This window comes from Oncorhynchus gorbuscha, linkage group LG20 (genome assembly GCF_021184085.1).
Source record: "Oncorhynchus gorbuscha isolate QuinsamMale2020 ecotype Even-year linkage group LG20, OgorEven_v1.0, whole genome shotgun sequence".
Classification (NCBI taxonomy): Eukaryota; Metazoa; Chordata; class Actinopteri; order Salmoniformes; family Salmonidae; genus Oncorhynchus; species Oncorhynchus gorbuscha.
Window position 1 is genome coordinate 6,897,289 of NC_060192.1, and position 15,843 is coordinate 6,913,131.

The window sequence follows — 15,843 nt, forward strand, 5'->3', positions numbered from 1 at the left end:
TCCCCAGCCCGGTACCACCAGTGCCGGCTCCCCGCACCAGGCTGTTTCTCCGTCCCATCAATACAGGTGCTACTGCCTGTTCGTCTCTACCAGAGCTTCCGCCCCTCAGTCCAGAGGCGCCAGAGCCCTCAGTCCAGAGGCGCCAGAGCCCCTAATTCCAGCGCTGCCAGAGCCTTCCTCCTCTGCAGCGCTTCTGGAGTTTTTCACCTGTCCAGTGAGTTTTTCGCCTGTCCAGCGCCACCAGTGCCACCAGTCTGCCCAGCGCCGCCAGTGCCGCCAGTCTGCAAGGAGCCGCCAGTGCCGCCAGTCTGCCAGGAGCCGCCAGTCTGCCAGGAGCCGCCAGTGCCACCAGTCTGCCAGGAGCCGCCAGTCTGCCAGGAGCCGCCAGTCTGCCAGGAGCCGCCAGTGCCGCCAGTCTGCCAGGAGCCGCCAGTCTGCCAGGAGCCGCCAGTGCCGCCAGTCTGCCAGGAGCCGCCAGTGCCGCCAGTCTGCCAGGAGCCGCCAGTGCCGCCAGTCAGCCAGGAGCCGCCAGTGCCGCCAGTCAGCCAGGAGCCGCCAGTGCCGCCAGTCAGCCAGGATCCGCCTGAGCTGCCAGGATCCGTCAGATCCGCCAGTCAGCCTGGATCTGCCATTCAGCCAGGATCCGCCATTCAGCCAGGATCCGCCAGTCAGCCAGGATCTGCCAGAGCTGCCAGTCAGCCAGGATCTGCCAGAACTGCCAGCCAGCCAGGATCTGCCAGAGCCATCAACCTGCCTGAGCTTCCTCTCAGTCCCGAGCTTCCCATCAGTCCCGAGCTTCCCCTCAGTCCGGAGCTGCACCTCAATCCAGTGGGGCCAGTTGTTAGGGTTCCTAGGCCAAGGTTAGTGGCGAGGGTCGCCACTCAAGGGACGCTAAGGAGGTGGACTAAGACAATTATTAAGACAATTATGGAGTGTGGTCCTCGTCCAGCGCCAGAGCCGCCACCGCGGACAGATGGTTGTGCGGTCCGCACCTTAGTGTTGGTCAGGAAGTGAGCTGGGTGGGCATTCTATGTTGTGTGTCTGGTTTGTCTATTTCTATGTTTGGCCTGATATGGTTCTCAATCAGAGGCAGGTGTTAGTCATTGTCTCTGATTGGGAACCATATTTAGGCAGCCTGTTATGTGTTGGGTTTTGGTGGGTGATTGTTCCTGTCTTTGTGTTTGTGGCACCAGATAGGACTGTTTCGTTTTTTTCACGTTTCTTGTTTTGTAGATTGTTGTATTTTCATCTTGATTAAAGATGTACAAAAACTAACCACGCTGCATTTTGGTCCGCCTCTCTTTCACCAGAAGAAAACCGTTACACTATCGCAAACTTTTTGACTTGAAAAAATACAAACATATTTTTTTAAAGAGCCGTTTCGGACCCAAAAGAGATGGCTCTTTTTGGTGAACTGAGTCGAACGAGCCGGCTCACTGAAAAGAGCCGGAAACGCCCATCACTATAATCTTGAACATGTGTCATTCCTTCTCTACTTCTAGATGCAATCAGTTACCAGGCAAAAATACATATTGAGGCTTTCAGTAAAACTGAGGGCAGAGAAATATGTGTGCACCAGACAGGTCAAGGCTTCTTTCATGCATGGCTTTGAGAGGTAAGTTACACTAAAAAATGTTGGGTTGTTTGGATGACCCAATTGCTGGGTTGCAGGCATTGGGTCATTAGTTGGATTGTTTTCTGTAAATACAGCAAGGTTTGGTTGTTGGTGCTGTGTTATTGATATTTGAATGAGCCAGTGGGTTAATTTTTACCTTTATTTAACTAGGCAAGTCAGTTAAGAACAAATTCTTATTTTCAATGACAGCCTAGGAACAGTGGGTTAACTGCCTGTTCAGGGGCAGAATGACAGATTTGTACCTTGTCAGCTCGGGGGTTTGAACTTGCAACCTTTCGGTTACTAGTCCAATGCTCTAACCACTAGGCTACCTTGCCACCCCACTACAAGTGACCATAAAATTATGAATTTGCAAGTGTTCTAGTTCTAATGTGACAGTGATTGACGAGTGGAAAACGGCTAATGTTATTTCGACAGACTAAGTTTTTTTTTGATTGACTGAAAACCCTTGCAAATTCATAATTCTATGGTCATTCAGGTAAAATAGGTTGTCCTATCATAATAAGGTACCTAACTAACGTTAGCTTGAGCGTTAGTCTTGCGACCATGCTCTTAAATCTAGCTTACTGAAGTGTTGTCGTGGAATATAACAACGATGGGAACATGTGGATCTGAGCAAGTGTGATGTCATTAATGTTTGTGGATATGTACAGTATGTAAATGTAAAGTTGTCTATTGTTTTCGGCAATGTGTTTTTGTTTGTAAAAAAACGAAGTAAAATCAAATAATACAAAAATTGTATTGTTTGCTTTACTACACATTGCTCAGGACTTCTACATTTTAAACCTGGACTGCTTGGGGAAACTCACTGATAACTGGATCACGGTCTTCAAGGGCAAAAAAACTTTGCTTCGCCATTCCAGAGAGAAGCAGGCCAAAGATACTCTCTAAGTGCAAGTATTGTTTGAAATGACCCTGCTGTTGGTGCCTCAGATGCTAATGTCTAATCAAGTTATTCACTAAACATTAATCTCTCCAGATACACAAGGTGATGTCACTTGAAGACGTCACTTTAAGACTGCCAGTGCTCATCCCAACATCAGTTTACAAGATAGGCAGGAAGACATTCCGACCCAGCTTCAATGAGACCAGAAAGAAAGTTTAAATAGTGCATAGGCAAAGGGAGATTGATGAGTAAATTAGATGATGGCATTTTGTAAACATTTAATGAAAGGATCACAAAATTTGTAACGCATAACTGCACACTCCAAGACATTAGGAAGGTTTCCATGCGAATATTCTCAAATGTGCATTAAACAATATGCACATTTTCTCACCGGAGATGTTTCCAGCAAACACTGGACTTTTGTGGATAAAAGGCTGAGTGTGATGACATAGTGCACGTAAATTACTTTTGCCGTTAAATGTACCGAATTAAAAGATGCAAGTGAAATGGATTTCCATCGCATTTTCAACTGTACTGATGGTTTTGTGACAAACTGTTGCATACAAATCCTGAAATTTCCATCCCTAACTATAATAATTTTCGTCAAGATAGAACTGCCAAAGGGGGCGGGATTGCAATCTACTGCAGATATAGCCTTACTAGCCAGGGCTGTACCCAAACAATTCGAGCTTCTACTTTTAAAAATCCACCTTTCCAGAAACAAGTCTCTCACCGTTTCCGCTTGCTATAGACCCCTTTCAGCCCCAGCTGTGCCCTGGATACCATATGTGAACTGATTGCCCCCCATCTATCTTCAGAGCTCGTGCTGCTAGGTGACGTAAACTGGGACATGCTTAAAACCCCGGCCATCCTACAATCTAAGAGAGATGCCCTCAATCTCACACAAATGATCAAGGAACCCACCAGGTATAACCCCAAATCCGTAAACACGGGCACCCTCATAAATATCATCTAATTAACTTGCCCTCCAAATACACCTCTGCTGTTTTCAACCAAGATCTCAGCGATCACTGCCTCATTGCCTTCAGTCAAACGACCACCCCTCATCACTGTCAAACGCTTTCTAAAACACTTCAGCGAGCAGGCCTTTCTAATCGACGTGGCCCAGGTATCCTGGAAGGATATTGACCTCATCCTGTCAGTAGAGGATGCCTGGTTATTCTTAAAAAGTGCCTTCCTCACCATCTTAAATAAGCATGCCCCATTCAAAAAATGTAGAACCAGGAAAAGATCTAGTCCTTGGTTCTCTCCATACCTGACTGCCCTTCACCAGCACAAAAAACATCCTGTGGTGTTCTGCATTAGTATTGAATAGCCCCCGTGAAATGCAACTTTTAAGGGAAGTTAGGAACCAATATACACAGGCAGTTAGGGTTAGCTAGCTTTTTCAAGCAGAAATGTGCATCCTGTAGCACAAACTCAAAATAGTTCCGGGACACGGAGAATGGAGAATAAGAGCACCTCCTCCCAGCTGCCCACTGCAGTGAGGCTAGGAAACACTGTCACCACCAATAAATCCACTATAATTGAGAATTTCAATAAGCCTTTTTCTACGGCTGGCCATGCTTTCCACCTGGCTACCCCTACCCCGGTCAACAGCCCTGCACCCCCCCCACAGCAACTTTCCCAAGCCTCCCCCATTTCTCCTTCACCCAAATCCAGATAGCTGATGTTCTGACAGACCGGCAAAATCTGGATCCCTACAAATCAGCCGGGCTACACAATCTGGACCCTCTCTTTCTAAAATGATCATCTGAAATTGTTGCAACCCCTATTACTAGCCTATTCAACCTCTCATATCGTTTGAGATTCCCAAAGATTGGAAAGCTGCCGCGGTCATCCCCCTCTTCAAAGGGGGAGACACTCTAGACCCAAACTGCTACAGACCTATATCTATCCTACCCTGCCTTAACACATTTGGCCGCTTTCCTTCCTGTTCTCTGCTGCCAATGACTGGAACGAACTGCAAAAATCACTAAAGCTGGAGACTCATATCTCCCTCACTAGCTTTAAGCCCCAGCTGTAACGTAGTTAGTCTGTTGTATGAAGAGAGTCAGACCGAAATGCAGCGTGTAGGTTATTCATGACTTTAATGAAGAATGTCGCGGTACATGAAATAACTGATAATACGAAAACAACAAACGAGTGAAACTAATACAGCCTATCTGGTGACTACTACACAGAGACAGGTACAAACACCCACAAATTACAACGCGAACTCAGGCTGCCTAAATACGGTTCCCAATCAGAGACAACGATAAGCAGCTGACTCCAATTGAGAATCGCCTCAGGCAGCCAAGCCTAACTAGACTAAACCCCAATACGAAAACACAACATATAAACCCATGTCACACCCTGGCTACCCAAACATATACCAAAAACACAAAATATAATGACCAGGGCGTGCCACCCCATGTTTGATATAAACTTTCCCACTGTGCCCCAACATGGGAATTCCTATAGACCACTGTGGATCAGTGGCAAGGAACAGAATCCCCCACAATTAGATTGTTGCGAAAATTAATTTTTTCCACTGAACAATAGTGGATAAGTATCTGCTCTTGTATGTAGTGTGAGAAGGGACAGCAGGAAGCACAGCCCTCCGTGTTCCTGGGAATGAATAGATCAATGGATGGCTGAGCCATGAGTGTCTCATTCCAATGCTAATATGCTCTTAAGGCACTACTTATAGCTCTGTTAAATGTACTTTTAGTTCGTTTTTTATGCATTCGTGGCTGCTTCGTGCCTACAGTAACGGTATGTGGCTCATTTGCCTTTAGTTCAACTACTGAAGCACATTCTGGTACGCTTTCATGTTATCACATTTTATTTTAAATACAAATATGACCTTTTTAGGGATTGTGAAAAGTGCTTGGCGAATGATACAGTTATTAAGCAACGAGTCATTAGTAAAGAGACCTTCAAATTTAATATTTTACACTTGGTCTGTGTAACAGTGCTTTAACTCGACCCAAATGGAGACCATTATTATATGACAAAACAGAATTTTGTGTGTGCGTGTGTGCTGTCACCTAAGATAGCTGAAGTGTCTCCGTGAATGTGAAAATCTATTGAATAGCTCTGGCACTGTCTGATAGACAGATCTGCGTTAATAACCACTCAAGACAGACTGTGTAACACGCACTCAGGCTTTGTTTCTCTCCAATTGCAATCTGATTGTGCACATTTTTATTTTTTAAATTTTATTTCACCTTTATTTAACCTGTTACTCCTACCCCCTACTTTTTCGAACATTCTGTTAAAAATCGCGCAACATTTCAGCGCCCTGCTGTTCATGCCAGGAATATAGTATATGCATATGATTAGTATGTGTGGATAGAAAACACTCAGACGTTTATAAAACTGGTTAAATCACGGGTGTGACTATAACAGAACGTGCTTTCCATCGAAAAGTGCAGGAAAATCTGATCACTGAAAATGGGAAAATATATCAATGCGCCACTTGCATGTATTGTCTATGGGAAAGCAAATTACCTGGAGCCGAGATTGCAATTCCTACAGCTTCCACACAATGTCAACAGTCTTGTCATTTGCCGAGGCTTTGTTTCTTGGTCAAACGAAGAAGAGACAGCCCATTTCTTCAGGTCTCGGACCGGATATTTTGGTTGAGATTTACCAGGACATTATTTCCGGACGTACCCCTATAGAATATACATCGCCTCGTGATCAATTTGATCGCTTATTAACGTTTACTAATACCTAAAGTTGCATTACAAAATTATTTCGAAGTGTTTTGTGAAAGTTTATCGTCAACTTTTTTTTATTTAAAAAAATGACGTTACGTTATAAGATGCTATTTTTTTCCGTTTATCACACAGTCTTCATAGATCGATATCTAGGCTATATATGGACCGATTTAATAAAAAAAAAGACCCAATAGTGATTATGGGACATCTAGGAGTGCCAACAAAGAAGATGGTCAAAGGTAATGAATGTTTTATATTTTATTTGTGCGGTTTGTGTAGCGCCGATTATGCTAATTATTTTGTTTACGTCCCCTGTGGGTCTTTTGGGGTGTTACATGCTATCAGATAATAACTTCTCATGCTTTCGCCGAAAAGCATTTAAAAAATCTGACTCGTTGCCTGGATTCACAACGAGTGTAGCTTTAATTCAATACCCTGCATGTGTATTTTAATGAACGTTTGAGTTTTAACTAGTACTATTAGCATTTAGCGTAGCGCATTTGCATTTCCAGATGTCTAGATGGGACGCCTGCGTGTCAGGTAGGAGCAAGAGGTTTATTTAACCAGGTAGGCAAGTTGAGAACAAGTTCTCATTTACAATTGCGACCTGGCCAAGATAAAGCAAAGCAGTTCGACACATACAACAACAGAGAGTTACACATGGAGTAAAACAAACGTACAGTCAATAAATAATATAGTAGAAAAATAAGTCTATATACAGTACAATGTGAGCAAATGATGTGAGATAAGGGAGGTAAAGGCAAAAAAAAAGGCCATGGTGGAAAAGTAAATACAATATAGCAAGTAAAACCCTGGAATGGTAGATTCGCAGTGGAAGGATGAATGTGCAAAGTAGAAATAGAAATAATGGGGTGCAAAGGAGCAAAATAAACACATCAAGTTCACCTAAGGCTTTAGTCTGATGTTTGGACTGTTTGGTTCATTAAATAATATAAACCAATTCTAATAATCAATCATATTTTATGAAATAGTGTGAAATACATATTTAGATAATATGGCTTTGTTTCAATGTGCTATTTAACATTTGTATATATTCTTGTACATTCTCTGACGTGATGTACAGTATGTTCTAAAATGCATGCAATAGAAATTAATGATTTGAAATTCATCATTGTATCTTGATTGTGTATGTCGGAAAGGGATGGTATAGAAGGCAAAAATATGCTAGCAAAATTGAAATTAGGATGACTGAAAATAACCCAAGGATTACATATATTACCCAATATGCTGGATTTATGTCACAACCCAACACACTGGGTTGTTTTAATCCAGCAATATACAGTCCTTTCGGAAAGTATTCGAACCCCTCTACACACAATACCACATAATGACCAAGTGAAAACAGGTTTTTAGATATTTTTGCAAATGATTTACAAATAAAAGCTGAAATACCTTATTTACATAAGTATTCAGACACTTTTTATATAAGACTCAAAATTGACGTCTGGTTCATCCTGATTCCATTGATCATCCTTGCATGTGTTTTTACAACTTGATTGGAGTCTATTGGACATGATTTGGAAAGGCACACACCTGTCTACATAAGGTCCCACAGGTCAAATCAAATTTGATTAGTCACATGCTCCGAATACAACAGTGTTCGGCGCAGTTTAACCAACAATGCAGTTCAAAAAATATGAATAAGAAATAAAAGTAACAAGTAGTTAAAGCGCAGCAGCAAAATAACAATAGCGAGACTATATACAGGGACCGGTACAGAGTCAATGTGTGGGAACACCAGTTAGTCAAAGTAATTGAGGTCATTTGTACATGTAGAGTTATTAAAGTGACTGTGCATAGATAATAACAGAGTAGCAACGGTGTAAAAGAGGGGGGAGGGGTGCAATGCAAATAGTCTGGGTAGCCATTTGATTAGATGTTCAGGAGACTTATGGCTTGGGGGTAGAAGCTGTTTATAAGCCTCTTGGACCTAGACTTGGCGCTCCGGTACCACTTTCCGTGTGGTAGCAGAGAGAACAGTCTATGACTAGAGTGGCTGGAGTCTTTGACAATTTTTAGGCCCTTCCTCTGACACCGCCTGGTATAGAGGTCCTGGATGGCAGGAAGCTTGGCCCCAGTGATGTACTGGGCAGTACACACTGCCCTCTGTAGTGCCTTGCGGTCGGAGGCCGAGCAGTTGCCATTCCAGGCAGTGATGCAACCAGTCAGGATGCTCTCGATGGTGCAGCTGTAGAACCTTTTGAGGATCTGAGGACCCATGCCAATTCTTTTCATTCTCCTGAGGGGGAATATGTTTTGTTGTGCCATCTTCACGACTGTCTTGGGGTGCTTGGACCATGTTAGTTTGTTGGTGATGTGGACACCAAGGAACTTGCAGCTCTCAACCTGCTCCACTACAGCCCCGTGGATGAGAATGGGGGCGTACTCAGTCCTCCTTTTCCTGTAGTCCACAATCATGTCCTTTGTCTTGATCACGTTGAGGGAGAGGTTGTTGTCCTGGCACCACATGGCCAGGTCTCTGACCTCCTTATAGGCTGTCTCGACGTTGTCGGTGATCAGATCACTGTTGTGTCATCGTGCAGTCATGAACAAGGAGTGAACAAGGAGTACTGGGGGGGACTTAGCACGCACCCCTGAGGGGCCCCTGTGTTGGGGATCAGCGTGGTGGATGTGTTTTTACCTACCCTTACCACCTGGGGGCGGCCCGTTAGGAAGTCCAGGATCCAGTTGCAGAGGGAGGTGTTTAGTCCCAGGGTCCTTAGCTTATTGATGAGCTTTGAGGGCACTATGATGTTGAACGCTGAGCTGTAGTCAATGAATAGCATTCTCACATAGGTGTTCCTTTTGTCCAGGTGGGAAAGGGCAGTGTTGAGCGCAATAGAGATTGCATCATCTGTGGATCTGTTAGGGCGGTATGCAAATTGAAGTGGGTCTAGGGTTTCTGGGATAATGGTGTTGATGTGAGCCATGGCCAGCCTTTCTAAGCACTTCATGGCTACAGATGTGAGTGCTATTGGTCGGTAGTCATTTAGGCAGGATACCTTAGTGTTCTTGGGCACAGGGACTATGGTGGTCTGCTTGAAACATGTTGGTATTACAGACTCTGACAGGGACAGGTTGAAAATGTCAATGAAGACACTTGCCAGTTGGTCAGCCCATGCTCGAAGTACACGTCCTGGTAATCCGTCTGGCCCTGCGGCCTTGTGAATGTTGACTTGTTTAAAGGTCTTACTTCACATTGGCTGCGGAGAGCATGATTAGGGTTGCACATTTTGGGGAAGATTCAGAGGTGGAAACTTTCCCTGGGAATTAACGGGAATATATGGGAATTAATATTAATACCATTTAAATGTAGATGTTTTTTGCATTGGATATTTGTACCATATAATATGGAGACAGAAACATAAACCTTTTACGTATACATAATTGTATACATAATTGCAAATGATCAAATCCTTCCAATAGAAATTAAAAAACAATTTAGTTACAAATTGAACTTAAGTTGAGTTGACTCTTCATATGGGATGATTTCACTGAACAACAAAAGAAAGGGAATATTGAATGATCCATCGCATCTCCCAAAAAAAACATTTTCAATATACATCTGTAAAATGATAGTCTAAAATCTTAAGCTTTGGTTGTCTTCCTCTCATGCTTCCATGTCTTCTCCCTGGACTTCCTCAATGTCCACCTATTGAACCTCAGACTCTGAGGCTTCATCTTCACTGTCACTTTCCAATCTTGTTGAAGATGGCTCGTTGTCAGGCTCAAAAAGCCTCAAATTTGCCCAGATGGCCACCAATTTTTCAACCCTTGGTCAGCCTGTTGCGTGCTTTGGTGTGTGTATTCCCAAACAAGGACCAGTTGCGCTCTGAGGCGGCTGATGTTGGTGGGATTTGGAGGATGATGGAGGCAACAGGGGAAAGAGCCTCAGATCCGCAAAGTCCCTTCCACCAGGTGGCTGATGAGATATGTTGGCACGACTGCCATATTGCATCTCCATCCCAAAGCCCTTGCTTGGTAGTGTACTTCGCCAGACTGCCAAGAACCTTGCTCTCATCCAGGCCAAGGTGGCGAGACACTGTAATGATGACACCATAGACCTTGTTGATCTCTGCACCAGACAGGATGCTCTTACCAGCATACTTGGGGTCCAACATGTATGCTGAAGCATGTATGGGCTTCAGGCAGACGTCTTCACGCTTTTTAATGTATTTCAACCAATGGGTGTAATAATGTGAGGGTGGGACTCCTCCACTTTAGACCAATCATCCTTCACGTTTGCAGCATTGTCTGTCACCAGTGTAAATACCTTCTGTGGTCCAAGGTCATTGATGACTGCCTTCAGCTCATCTGCAATGTAGAGACTGGTGTGTCTGTTGTTCCTTGTGTCTGTGCTCTTGTAGAATACTGGTTGAGGGGTAGAGACGATATCGTTAATTATTCCCACAAACATTCGACCACCCATCAGAGATGATTGCAATACAGTCTGCTTTCTCTATGATTTGCATCTGTGATGCATTCTTCACATATGATTTGGCACTGTATTTGCAAATGTACACAGCTTTTCCATCTACATTAGCTGCAGTGAAATGTCTCTACACATCAGATCGTTTCCGTGCCATTTTTCTGTAAAGATTTTAAAAAATGAGTAAAAAACAACATAAATAGTTAAGCAGTTAGATCAAACAACTCCTTTGTAAATGAAACATGTATGGAAACAGGTGACTTAGCACACCTCAGTTAGCAGGCTCAACAAGCTAAAACCCACATGGTAGCAAAAACTAACTAGCAGAACATGTTAATTAACAAGTTAGAAATGATTTAAACACACTTTGCTGTAGGCTACTATTTACTAGTTAACAAAATATCATGTATGTCATATAAAATATATTCTCCCCACCCAGTATTGTAATCAAAACTTACCAGAAAACATGTAGTCCTGTGGGCTCAATAGCATCTCTTTAGTGTGAAATGTTGCATAATATATTAGTTTTTAATGTCCCGTTGATGGTTTAATCTTCCTCGTAGGTCGTCGATTTTTTTATTTTCCAAAGATTGTACGTTAGCTAAAAGAACGGAAGGCAAGGGGGGTTTATTCGATCGCCTACACATTCTCAGAAGGCAGCCCGACCTCTGTCCTCTTTTTGTCCGTCGTCTCTTCACACAGATGACGGTGATTTGGGCCTGTTCCCGGGAAAGCAGTATGTCGTTCACATTAGGCTCGTCAGACTCGTTAAAGGAAGAAAAAAAAAGCATCTGCCAGAGTAATCGCTGTTCTGATGTCCAGAAGATATTTTGGTCATAAGAGATGGTAGCAGCAACATTATGTACAAAATATGGTTTAAAAATAAGTTACAAACAACGCAAAAAAAGCGAACAAAAAAACACAATCGGTTAGGCGGACGTAAAAACGTCCGTCATCTTCTCCGGCGCCGTCAGAGCAAAAACCAAGCCATGAGGTCAAAGGAATTGTACGTAGAGCTGAGAGACAGGGTTGTGTGGAGGCACCGATCTGGGGAAGGGTACCAAAAAATGTCTGCAGCATAGAAGTGCCCAAAGAACAGTGTCCTCCATCAATCTTAAATAGAAGTTTGGAACCACCAAGACTCTTCCTAGAACTGGCCTACCGGCCAAACTGAGCAATTTGGGGAGAAGGGTCTTGGTCAGCGAGGTGACCAAGAAACCAATGGTCACTTTGACAGAGTTCCTCTGTGGAGATGGGAGAACCTTCCAGAAGGACAGTCAGGCCTTTATGGTAGAGTGGCCAGACGGAAGCCACTCCTCAGTAAAAGACACATGATAGCCCGCTTGGAGTTTGCCAAAAGGCACCTAAAGGACTCTGGCCATGAGAAACAAGATTCTCTGGTCTGATGAAACCAAGATTGAACTCTTTGGCCTGAGTGCCAAGAGTCACGTCTGGAGGAAACCAGGCACCGCTCATCACCTGGCCAATACCATCACTGCGGTGAAGCATGGTGGTGGCAGCATCATCCTTGATGTAAACCTGCTCCAGAATGCTCAGGACCTCAAACTTGGGCGAATGTTCACCTTCCAACAAGGCAACAACCCTAAGCACACAGCCAAGGCAGCGCAGGAGTGGCTTCGAGACTTTGAATGTCCTTGAGTGACCCAGCCAGAGGCCAGACTTGAACCTAAACGAGCATCTCTGGAGATACCTGAAAATAGCTGTGCAGTGATGCTCCCCATCCAACCTGACAGAGATTGAGAGAATCTGCAGAAAAGAATGAGAGAAACCCCACAAATACAGCTTGTAGTGTCATACCCAAGAAGTCTAGGCTGTAATCGCTGCCAAAAGTGCTTCAACAAAGTACTGAGTAAAGGGTCTGAATACTTATGTAAATGGGATATTACAGTTTATTTTATACATTTACAAAGATTTCAAAAACCTGTTTTTGCTTTTTCATTATGGGGTATTGTGTGTAGATTGATGAGGGGAAAAAACATTAATTCATTTTAGAATAAGGCTGTAAAATAATAAAATGTGGATAAAGTGAAGGGGTCTGAGTACTTTCTGAATGTCCTGTAGTCTAATTTACCCAGCAGTTAGGTCAAGCACTCAACTCAAGGCAATTAGGTTAGAAGCACAACCCAAACCTGCTGGTTTGAATTAACCCAATGCTGTGTTTGTTCAATATTGACCAAGCGCCGGTTTGTCAAAACTACCAAAATTAGATTTTTTTTTTTTGAGTAACAATAATTTATTTGGAAAAAATAATATGATTTGTCATTTTAGGCATAGCTCAATTTCTACCTTTTTAAATGCCACATGAGTTCATGAATTGTTTTCAGTGTCCTACTTTTGTTTTGTTTTCTGATTGTTTCAGTGCATGCATTCAACAAGCTTTGGAAGGACTTCCACAGGGCCATCACCTCCAAAGTTCACTCAAAAGGGCAATAGTTCTGAACTGTATTTGATTTATTTTTTGTTGTTTTAATTAATAAAACACTTTTAATTCTCTTTTTAACTTCTATTGGTTGAAAACTATTGCTCAGTTATCACTTGACTCATGTAAATAATTATGTAGTTGTCCCTTTAAACATCCTAAGGTCATCATCCCCATAGTGTTCCTATTTCTCCCATATAAATGTTGTAGATCCATAAAAATATGAAATAAACCATTTCTTTGGGAAATATGCAGTCTTCCCTTTTCTTCATTAGCATGCTGATTTATTTGAAGATGTATTGGACTTATTTTTAACTGTTAAAGATGCTGAATACATGTTTAGTATATTTAATACATTTAGCATGTTTAGTTGTTTTTCTCCGTGAAGTAAGTTCATTTAAAGTTGTGATTTTGTTAATGTGAATACATTTCAATGTTTAACACACAGTAACCAAAAACCTGATATAATTTGCATATTCATACTGAGTTTGCAGCAAACAGAATGTTCGCCACAAGTTTGCCAGAAGTTCACAAGTTGCCGCAATTTTACCTCAGCAATTTGCCACACAACTTGATGCAAATTTCTCAAAGGTTTGCCACAACTGTTTGCCAGAAGCCAGTTTGTTTTGGTTAGGGTATTCGGTCACTGTTGCACTGTCATATAAAATCTTGTGTCATGCAGTAGAACGCTTAAAAGCATTTATAATGTTGTTTTATTTTTTGATTTGATATCACATTTGATGTGAAATATGACATTAAAAAGCTGTAGGTCAAGGATGTAGTTTTCCATAGGTGACCAAGCAATTGCCTGTTGAATGAGTTCAAACAGTTTGTTTTGTAATTTGGACTAACAATTCTGTCATTCGGCATAACTGTTATACCACAATTTAGTGTGTTACTCCGAATGACACATGTATATCTTTATTGTTTGTCACTATTCATAAGCCTTTAGGACCTGGACTTGATATTGTTATGTTTTATTAATGACAATGTAAGGCATGTGTTGTCTTTATTTATGTTGTTAATTAACAAAATAGATAGCAATATGGTCATTATTATTTTGTTTTTGTGAGGTTATCAACTCAAATCATAAGGATTTAATCAAGGATTTATAAGTACAGTTTTGATGTTTTAAGGGAAATTCTGTCCTAGATGCCTATATCCAACAAAGAGAGGGCTGCATGGTTCAGGGCACAGTAGAATGCAGAACCTCTAGGGAAGAGTGGCTTGCAAGCAGGAGAGCAAGGTATTAAAGGATAGAGCAGTTAAAGGAAAGATTCACCCATTTTGAATGTTATTACGTTTTTGTGCATCTCTGAGCAATGTTCTATTGATTCACAGGGTTATTTCATGTTTTTATGTGTATCTGACCTATTCACTTTTCAAGCAGGCAGAAATGCAGCCAGTATGATGAGTTTGCATCACATGATGCAAGTATCACTTCCTCTAAATAACCCGAATGAATCTGAGAACTCAATAAATCTGCCATCAATGTTGACGCTTTTACAGAGGACATTTTAGTCCTGCAATTTTGCATCTAGCTAATGCATTTGGGGCAGTTTTTTTTCCAAGTAAAAAAAATGTGTCTTAAAAAGTGTCTTATGACAACAAAGTCTCACTGTTTGTGTGTTCTGCAGTAGGATTGGATAGATCACCAAAGGCTGTGTATCCTGTGTTAGGGGGGAAGTGAGCATTGTCACAATCAAAACCCAATATATGTATTTTTAACTAGGCAAGCCAGTTAATTAAGAACACATTTTTATTTACAATGACGGCCTTCCCCAGCCAGAAAACACTGGGCCAATTGTACGCCACCCCCAATCACAGCTTGTTGCAACACAGTCTGGAATTGAACCAGGGTTTGTAGTGACACCTCAGTGAGATGCAGTTCCTTAGACCGCTGCGCCACTCGGGAGCCCCAATCCTCTAGTAAGTCATGACAAACTCATTTATAAAACTCTGTTTTGGACGAGACTGACTTAATGACCAAAATTATCCTATTTACTCTTTGTTGTCAATTTTGACACTAGAATAATAAAGTTTCTTACTAATATTGCTACACCGGCACATTAGAAGGCACACTCCTCACTAGCTAGATGCCAAATTAAAAGTGTCAGGTGCGCAATACACTCTAAAATCTACATTTCTTAGTTTTCTTCCAGACCCCCCCAAAAAGCATTACTCTATGAACAATTGTGAAAAATAAAACTGAGAACATAAAACTGAGAACATAATTTTGGGAAATATACAACATTTTTAAAAAATTGGGAGGGTGTCAAAGATTGTATAGGGCCCCCTTAGAGTTGTTTGTAAAAACCATTATTTTACCAGGTATATTGACAGAAAACATAGTGCACTGCTTCGTCTTGTACACTAAAGGACCTGGGTTTCATTATTTTATTGAAGTCGCTCTCATGCTACGAAAGGTTGGCGACCCCTGATATAATCTATTATACTGTAAACCGGAGATTGTCATGGTCAGGTCTTCTAATAGGGTGAAGAGTTTTTCCTGGTTTTAGTTGCCCCGAACAGGGGAACAATTTGTAGTGTTTAGTATTTTTGATATTCCACATAAGAAATCAATTCCAAGAAAGACAAAGAATTTTCTCAATGTGGAAGTTCATCACAGTTAAGACAGCTTCCTCTTACTGTGCTATATTAAACAGAGGAGGCTCATCTCCATTGCTAGTCGTTGACATCTCT